At 39.7% G+C, this 9,319-nt stretch overlaps 1 long non-coding RNA gene across 2 annotated transcripts; it reads left to right on the top strand.

Moving 5' to 3' along the window:
* Positions 1-2,970: 2,970 nt before the first annotated feature.
* LOC142836590 (uncharacterized) lies at positions 2,971-9,084 on the top strand. 2 transcript variants are annotated; one of them, XR_012908123.1, is made up of 4 exons: positions 2,971-3,037; positions 7,732-7,854; positions 8,808-8,900; positions 9,000-9,084. It is a non-coding gene; the product is annotated as an uncharacterized LOC142836590 (long non-coding RNA). The 2 variants fall into 2 exon arrangements; XR_012908124.1 differs by lacking the exon at positions 2,971-3,037 and adding an exon at positions 3,733-3,811.
* Positions 9,085-9,319: the final 235 nt, after the last annotated feature.

Raw genomic sequence — 9,319 nt, forward strand, 5'->3', positions numbered from 1 at the left:
CTAAGTTATCACTGGGATAGGCAGTATTCATTATCTCTCTGACCTTCTATCCATGTGACGAGGGATTATTTTCTCATCATCAGTTGGTACTGCTCTTCTCCACGACGACAGTAGTGGCACAGACGACTTTGCTGCACCGCTGATTCAGTTCTCATCCTTGAAGCAAAGCTCCCTAAAATATGGGCTGTAATCCCATACGGATTCATGTGCAGTTACAAACCTTGGCTGAAGGGGGGGTCATAAAAATTGGCCAATCATAATTAATAACTTAATTCAAACCCCAATGCCTACGTGGGATGAACTCGTGTTATTGCCAGCAGCACTCACCCACATTGTATCCCAGGACTTCACTATAGTCATGGTTCTGTGCTCAGAGCACGTACACTCTGCGTTCATCATGTCCTCACTGTCAACACCAGCACGCTACCTGAGACAGCACAGTCCAGATTCTAAAAGACTGTGTCATGAATTAGGCAGTGCATAGCAAGTTTTCTGCTCTTATAGGAAAAAAAAACAGTAAAATTAGAGAAAACAAAGACTTGATGCTCTCCCACTATCATTCTTCGGTGTGTATCGAACTAGTTGATATTCGGATTGTATTATGTTAAAAGATTACATTGTAAAAAAAAATCACTGCTTGAGAAATTGAGAAGAAAGCCACGTGGCATCCCCTATGTCTCACTGCCCACTCCACTCCTCCACAAATCCCTGTGTCGTTAGCATCTTCCATTACTGGGTGTAGTTTTAGAATTGATGAACCATCATTGATTTACCGTTATTAACTAAATCCCATCGGCTGTAGCAAAATTCACTCTTGTTGTCTATTTTATAGATCTTGACAAACACACGGTGGCATGTATCCATCATTATAATGTAATGTGTGTGAGGTCATTTCACTGCTGGAAATCTCAAATTCCAGAAAAATCCTCCCTTTTACACGCCATCCCTCCCCTCAGGCCCAGCCTCCTGCAAATACTATTTGATTTTTTTTTCTATTCCCATTGTGCCATTTCCTGATTGTTCCGGGCAAAGCCTGACCTTCACTGACTTGCTGCCCCCTGCATGGTGATATGTAATATGGTTCTTTCATATCTTTCCATAGTTTGGTAGCCTTCCATCTCTCCTTCTAACATAATGATCTGCATTGTATAGACCGGTGACTATTTGCTTATTCATTACTTGATTGAAGAGTACCTCAATTGTTTCTTTGCATTCATCATTATAAATAACTTTGTACAAAGAAAACTTCTGCTTGAGTTGCTCACTTGGGTTTCTTCAACAATCCTTTCGTGGAGCCTGGCTTCGGGTTACACAGAACATATCTGCAATGGCCATAAACATGTCTCTGTCATATTTCACTAACCAAAATGTATGCAAAGCAATGTTCTCAGCAATGATTATTAGAAAATCAAAATATCAGTCAACTCTGGAAAATGTTGACTATGTCTTGTGTTCTATAGTATTGAATATTTTTCCAAGATTTATTTTTTTGGGTAAAAATAAATCAGCATGTCCATCCTATTGGTACACAGATTTCCTTTCATTTTTAGTAAAAGACAAAAATAGGTGTGACCCCAAATAATTGCTTTAACTAAATGTCTTTATCATTTATGATCAGTAAATTCTTGACTGACATACCTATTTTAAATTCCTGGAGTCACACAAAACTTTCTTAGGCAAAAAGGGGGTCATCAAAGGTAAGAATTGAAGAAGTCTTACTTTAGGTTGCTGGAGGCTGTGAACTGTAAAACTAGCTAGCGTTTGATGGCTGTTCTTGGCTCGATGCCTTCATGGCGGGCAATTATCTTGAGCTTCATCTCAAGAGTAATTGCCTCCCTCTTTTCCTTCCCACTCAATGCAGGAAACACGGGTGAGCGTGATGGGATGTGAAAGCAGAGCACACAATATCTCCAAGCACTGGCGGTATTATGGGGTGTGGGTTGTTCTCCGTCACGCTTGCCTGGTTACCTGAGCACCTGTGGCTGCCCAACAGTGTAAGGCAAAGCCGTAAAGCAGACTGCCAGGCCAGGAAAAGATCAGAATTTAAAATACCATTTCCGTTTAATGCATCACTTTTGCATTATTGTGAAGTTTTAAATATACTAATTCGGGAACCATCCATGACTGTTCCTGAGAAAATTCACAAGGCTGACCAAAGTTAACAGAATTACCTTGTGACTGAATAAATGCATTCCTAGATATATACTTAAAAGAACTGGAGATATTTTTTCAAAGAAAAACTGCTCGTAGCAACATGATTGAATGATGGATTCGTAACAGCAAACAAAAAAGCACGAAACAGACAGAAGGCCTACACATTAATAAATAGATATCCAAACTGTGGCATAGCCGTATGATACTTTAGCGCAGCCATGAAAAAGAATGAATTAGTTATACACTCCAAGCTGAGCCTTGAAAATATACTGAGAGGCGTCCCATTGCCTTTCATAATTCCGTTTGTACGAAATGCTGAGAGCAGACAAATCCATAGAAGTGGAAAGCAGGGGCTGTTGAGAGGTGGAGGAAGATGGAAACAGGGAGCTCAGGACTCTGAGGCTCCCCTGGAGAGTGATGAAAATATTCTGCAGTTGATAACGATCACATAAACACCAGAATCCTATGCTGTGCCGCACTGAATATTATGCTGCATAAAGTTACATAACAAAACTTTAAAGTTCCAATAACTCTTGTAGAAATTTCTAGCCAAAGGCTCCTAAAATTTCAGACAATAAAACGGAGGGGCATTGAACAGAACTAGAAGTACCTCGGAAAATAATAACAATGTTGAAGTCCTTCTTTTAAGGTATTTATTGAGCACCTGGTGTGTACTGGATGCCATCCAATGGATTTGAGATGCATTAACGAATAAAGCGCTCTGCCCTGAAGGAGTCAGGAAAGGGATCTGAGTCAGGAGAATAAGCAAGGCCTGCTAAGGCTCCTGGGGAAGTTAATGCCAAGGCTTACTGTTCTGGAAGAACTGGAGAAGAGTGAGAAGTCGGCCCTGTGCACTGAGAACACAAAGGGAAGAGGAGAGAAAGTAAGTTGAGCGTAACAGGCATCATGAAGATGTGGTTTCTTCTGAGTAATTCCGGGTGCGAAGTGACATGATCTGACTTACTGAGGAAGGAGGGGATTTAATTCATGGGGTTTTTTTTTTTTTCCAAGTTATGTATTTCCTCTGTTTTCAAGCTTGGGCTTTTACGATTTGTCTTTTATTTTTAAAGTGCCACCCAGCTCCTATGGCTAGCATCAGGGAGAGAAACAGAGACCTGTTTGAAGACTCTTGTAATAGTTTCAGGGAGATGCCAGGAATATGGACTGGGATGGTGTTTCATTACCATCAACAGGGAAGCTATCCCTGAGACCAAGAGAGGGAGCCCATTTATGATGGTCTGACTAACATAGTTTTGAAGGCTGGGTGGGCTTTTTCCCCATCTTAAGCTCTTGTTGAGAAAAGTGCAGAGAAATTTGCATTCAAAGTCAGTGGGAGTTTAGCAAATTACCCTAGAGGTTTATCCATAATGTGGACAGCTGAGACGATTCAGCAGCGAGGCAGCTGCACACTGCAGACTGATTTTTCCTGATGACTCTGCTTTCAGGGCACAGATGGGAGCAAGGGTCTTGAGGAAAAGGGCAGCGTTGTGATAGAGGAAGGAAAAGCAGGTCAGGATCAAGTTCGCAGAATCCACATGGGCTTATCCCCATTTCCATATCTTTTCTTCCTGCTTCCAGCCATCCAGATATAGAACTCTCAGCTCCTTTCCCAGCACCGTGTCTACCTGCTTGCTGCCATGCTTTCTGCCATGACATGGTTTGTGAAATTGCATCTGCAGTTGATTCTACTCTCAATGAAAAAAATTAAAAATGGAGCTGCTACTTCAAGACATTGTTAAACACAATGATGTCCTTAATAGCTGCTCAACTCATAAGAAAAAAGCAAAATAATGACAAATGAGATTATATCAATATAAAAAAATCTGCACAGCAAAGGCCATAATAGCAAGGTGAAAAAAAGTCTATGATTGGACATAGAGTTAATATTCAGGTTCTATATGGAATTAAAATATTTTTAAAAGGCTTTTTAAAAAATTCAGATAATAAAATTTAAAAACAGGCAAAATACCTTTATCAGTAGCTGCTCGGTATCGTTAGCCACTAAGGAAAAGTAAATAAATCCACTATGAAATCACATTCAATCCCAGTAACAGTGGCTATTCCAATGTTGGGGCAGATAGAGAGGAAAGAGAACTCCGATATACTGTTAGTATAGATGCAAATTCTTACAACTTTTTGGAGTACAGCATTTGAGTTCCTCAAATGAACTAAAAATAAATTTGCTGTGTCATGCAGCTATCCTATTTCCCACATCCAGCTATCCCCATTTCCAAAGGAAATAAAAACCCAGCGCTGTCGGGATACCGCGTCATTTGCTGCAGTGTCTGCCAATCTAACCTACAGAATTTCCCTGTGTCCTCCTAAAGATGTGCGTGTACACATGTGATGCATGTGTACATGGTATATAAATGTTGTACATTATATAATGCAACATTTTCAGTCAGAAAGAGGAATAAAATTCTTCCATTTGTCACAAAATTGATGGATGTAGATGTGTTTGTATTCAACAGAATGAAGCAGATACACAAAAAGACAAGTACAGCCTGTTCACTCAAATATAAAAGCTAAAAAAATGTTGACCTAAAAGTAGGATAATGACTATGAAAGAGGCAAAGAGTGTGGGAACAGTGGAAAAGAAGCTATTGAGTTTGATTAATACTATATGGGAAATATCATATAACCTCCGTGGTATATCTAGTTGAAGCATCAATAAAAATCAATACATGAAATAAAATTGCAAACCACAAATATCAATAGTTAATCAAGATATTAATATAATAGCTAATCAATATTATTGAGCATTTTCATGTTTTAACTATAGTAAAATTATAACACCAACAATATTACTCCCTGAAACTAAGCTTATTTTCAGGTTTGGAGAATTCTGCCAGCTCTAACCTGCCTCACAAGTCACACAAACACTAGCTACTGCTACCAGGCATCAGGACCACAACTACGTTTTCTTAGGTAATTAAATAGCTTCAAAGGAAAAAGTCTTATAATTTAGGATATTTAGTGTTATTTTCTTGTTTTTTTTCTTTTTGAGGAAAGCATGCCAAATGTTTATTGTTTTTCCACTGAGTCCTGAAAATCATCTCTGATTTCTTCTTTAAGGGAGGAAGAGGAAGTGAGCAAGAAGGTTGAGCCCTCCATGTCTCTTCCTCCTTAACGTCCTTAGGTACAGCATCTTCCTTCCATTTCCATTAAATTTGGGGCTGGGCTGCTAAAGGAAAAAATTGGAAGCTTCCCATCCAGCCCAGCTACACACAGAAGAGAAATCAAATAAGCACAAATCATGGAGTAGCATGTCTAATTTCATGGTATGTCTCATGACTCCCAGCCTCCCAATACCATGCCACCGTCTCCTTATCATCATGGTAATATCATGTATCCTGAATTTAAATGTGATTGTGTTAGTTAGGGTTTCTAATGTTCTGAGGAGACACAATGACCAGAGCAAATCTTATAAAGGAAAACATTTAACTGGGGCCTGACTAAAAATCTCAAAGCCCACCCCCAGTGACACACTTCCCCCAACAAAGTCACAGCTATAACAACAAGGTCTCACCACCTAGTAGCACTCCTCTCTAAGGGCTTATGGGGCCATTTTCATTCAGACCACCACAGTGATACATGACAGGATGCATCTAGTAATTGTGATTATATATAAGGCAGTATATCTTTAGAGTTTTTATGGAATGTGTGACATGATATATTTAAGAATTATATATAACATATGCCATGATATATTTGAAGTTTATACCATAAATCATTTTTATATAACTCAGTTTGGAAACATTATTATCCTATTCTAAAGCACAAAAATATTGAAAGAGGACAACAGAGAAGAGACAAAATGTAACCATCTCCTTATTTCTTTTTCTAAGTGATGTTTCCTAAACTTCAAGGTATCACTACCAATATTCCTATTTTAGAAGGTAATTTAAAGAACGTGATTTCATCCTGGGCCTTCTGTTCCTCAGTGCTCTAATCTGGATGAAATCAAAGGTAGAATACTGTGCCCCTTCATTGCCGCTCTCAATGCAGTGCTGTGCTCTGCAAGTAAGTCTCCACCTCCATAATCTCCAGTGAAGCACAACAAAAGTTACATTGCTCAGATTGACACTTACTGAATGAGCTGCTTGGTCTGCAACCCAGAGAATCCCGTGCTTCAAATATGCCTTGCCCAGAGGTGAGAACTGTCTGCAAAGACCTAATAGATTCCAACACTTTTAATTGGTGTGAGTTGGTGAGTGGGATATGGTCCCATCAGTACAGTGTTTGCCAGCTCAAACATGAGAGCCTGAGTTCAGACCTCCAGAGGCTGGAGATGTGACTTATAAACAAAGAGTACCAACTGGGCGTTCTTCCAAAGGAGCTCAGTGTGATTCCAAGTGCCTACATGGTAGCTCACAACAATCTGTAACTCCAGTTACAGGGAATTTGGCTTTCTCTTCTGGGTTCTCTGGGCACAAGGTACACACCTGGTAAACAGATATAGAGAGAGGCAAAACATCTATATATTAAAAAATGATAAAAATCCTAATATTATAATTTTTATCTCAGATAATCCATTTTATTTTCTCCCTTCCTAACAAAAGTTTTAAGGTAATTTCAAATAGATCTTTAGAATGATTATTTGTCATGATCATTGGCACAAAAGAAGCAAGGCCAAGGACAATCAACCTTCTCTTCTATTTTTTTCTGAAATTAATATTCTTAAATCCAGGCATAGCAGTGACTCTCATAATCTCAGTGTGAGCAGGCAGACAAGGGAGAATGCCTAAAGCTCACTAGCCAGTCAGTCTAGGCAAATTGGCAAGCTCCAGGTTAAATAAGAGAAGTTTTCTCAATAAAAAGTAAGGTGGGGAGTGACCGATGAAGATGCTTAGTGTCAAGCTCTGACCTCCACATGCAAATGCACATGTGTGTGCAATGCACACACACAAACACAAATAAAATATTAGAACAGAACAAAATAAGTTAATGTAGTGTCTATCACTGCTCGTCAGACATTGTACATAGGGCTCTATAGAACTTTGTCCAGCAGAAATGTCAATAACTTTCATCCAATAAAAACAACCCCCAAAGCCAGTGAGTGCTTGCTGGCACAAACTCGGTCTTACATGCAATAAATTGCTGGGAAGCACCCTGGCTTCTTAAATGCTCTTTGAAATGATCTTAAACTCGTTAGCTCAAGAACACAGTGAAACACTCTACAGGTATCCATTTTATATTTTACTAACAGTCACAATATTTTCCCTTCCAAAATTATACTTTGGCGTAACTTAACTCACTTCGCCTGTGGTCTTTTATTTGCAATATGTAGACATATACTTTGCTGAGTTGTAAAAATTAAGAGTCAAGGTGTGTGAAACACTTCACGCAGAACCATAAGGCTGTGCGTGTGCAGTTAAGTGGGTGTCTCACACTTGAAACTAGGGCTGTCATTGATCAGTCCACCACAGTAGGCTTCAGCTCCTTCCTACTCGCTTGTATATAACAGACTTCGCAAACTTGCCGGCAATGACTTTTCAGCTGCTTCAATCACATTCTTTAAAATCCTTCCTGACCTGACTCCATTCTAATTATATATCTCCTACCTCATGGAAATAGTGTGCAGTGGGAACTACATGTCAGAGTCCAAGCGAAGTGACCTTTGCCACTGGAAGCTTTCCAGTGCTTGTCTCCAGTAGGCTGCAGTAAACATAAGCTTTTAAACACCTCCAGTACTATCAGGTAAGCAAACTGACATCTAAAGATAAAGAAAGTCTTCCTGCTGGACCTGGTGGCAAAGGCCTTTAATCCTAGCCCTTGGATTGGGGCATAATTATCATTACATTACAGTTAAGATCCACTTACAAGTGAGTACATACCATGTTTATCTTTCTGGGTATGAGTTACCTCACTCAGGAAGCTTTTTACTAGTTCCATCTACTTGCCTACAAATTTCATGATGTTATTTTTTTTGAAAGCTGAGTATTACTTCATTGTGCATATGTACCACATTTTCTTTATCCATTCTTTGGTTGAGGGACATCTAGGCTCTTTCCAGTTTTTTTTTTTTATTTTAACCTCTATTTCTTTTATTTTTACTTTATTTATTTATTTATTTATTTATTTATTTATTGAAAAGATTTCTGCCTCCTCCCCGCCTCCCACTCCTCTCCCCCTCTCCCCACTCCTCTCCCCCTCCCCCCACTCCTCTCCCCCTTCCCCCACTTCATTCCCCCTCCCTCTTTGTGGGAAGTTCAAGGGCAGGGCACCCTGACTTCTCACTGGAGAGGGAAGGGGAAGGGAAGTGAGGGGAATGGGAGGGAAATGGGAGGATGGGAGGAGGTGGAAATTTTTAATTAAAAAAAAAATTGTCTGGGTATAGCACACATTAGCTCATTTAATTTGTCCAACATCCTAGCAAATGGGGTGTGTTACCCTAGTTTAAATGCTAAGAAAACTGATGTTAAAGGAAATTAGCCCACAGGACATTCTCAAGATTTATAGTGCATTTTGAATTCTCAAAGAGGTGGACTGACCCCAAAGTCTTTGAATTCTGATTAGTAGCACAAATGGTGTATTATCAAAAGATGATCTAACCAAGAACTGAACTGTTAAAGCTACTTAATCTTCAAAACTAACCATTCTTACAGGTTCAGAGAAATGAATTTTAATTACAACCTTCCCTTGTTCTCCAGTCACAGGTATGATTGAGAGAGTGTGCCTGTGGGTGGATTTTACAAGAGGATCTTCCATCAGCTAAGTGTGCCGGCTCGGATCAGAATGTTCTGGTAAGCCTCTCTGATCGAATGCACTCGGGTTCAGATGCTCCTGCTGCACTGTTTGTTCTATGAACTGATCATTGTTCCACCATCCTCTTCCTTCCACAGACTTCTAACAGCTTCTGCCTCTACCAGCAGACAGCAAATTCCTCAGAGAGCAAGGACTCTTCCTCCCTTACCTTTATTTGAAATACATTATTTATTTTTTGAGAATTTCATACACGTGTACAATATATTGATTATATTCACCCCCCCACTCCAACTTTTCCTACTTCCCTCTTCCCAGAGTCCTCGTCAAACTCCTGAATCTAATTAGTGCTGCCCACACATGTATGGGTGGAGGGCCATTGGCCAGAGCACAGTCACCCTAAAGAAACCTGATTCTGGGGACTGAGGAGATGGTTCAATGGTTAAAGTGCTTGTAAGCA

The sequence above is a fragment of the Microtus pennsylvanicus genome, chromosome 16 (assembly GCF_037038515.1).
Source record: "Microtus pennsylvanicus isolate mMicPen1 chromosome 16, mMicPen1.hap1, whole genome shotgun sequence".
Classification (NCBI taxonomy): Eukaryota; Metazoa; Chordata; class Mammalia; order Rodentia; family Cricetidae; genus Microtus; species Microtus pennsylvanicus.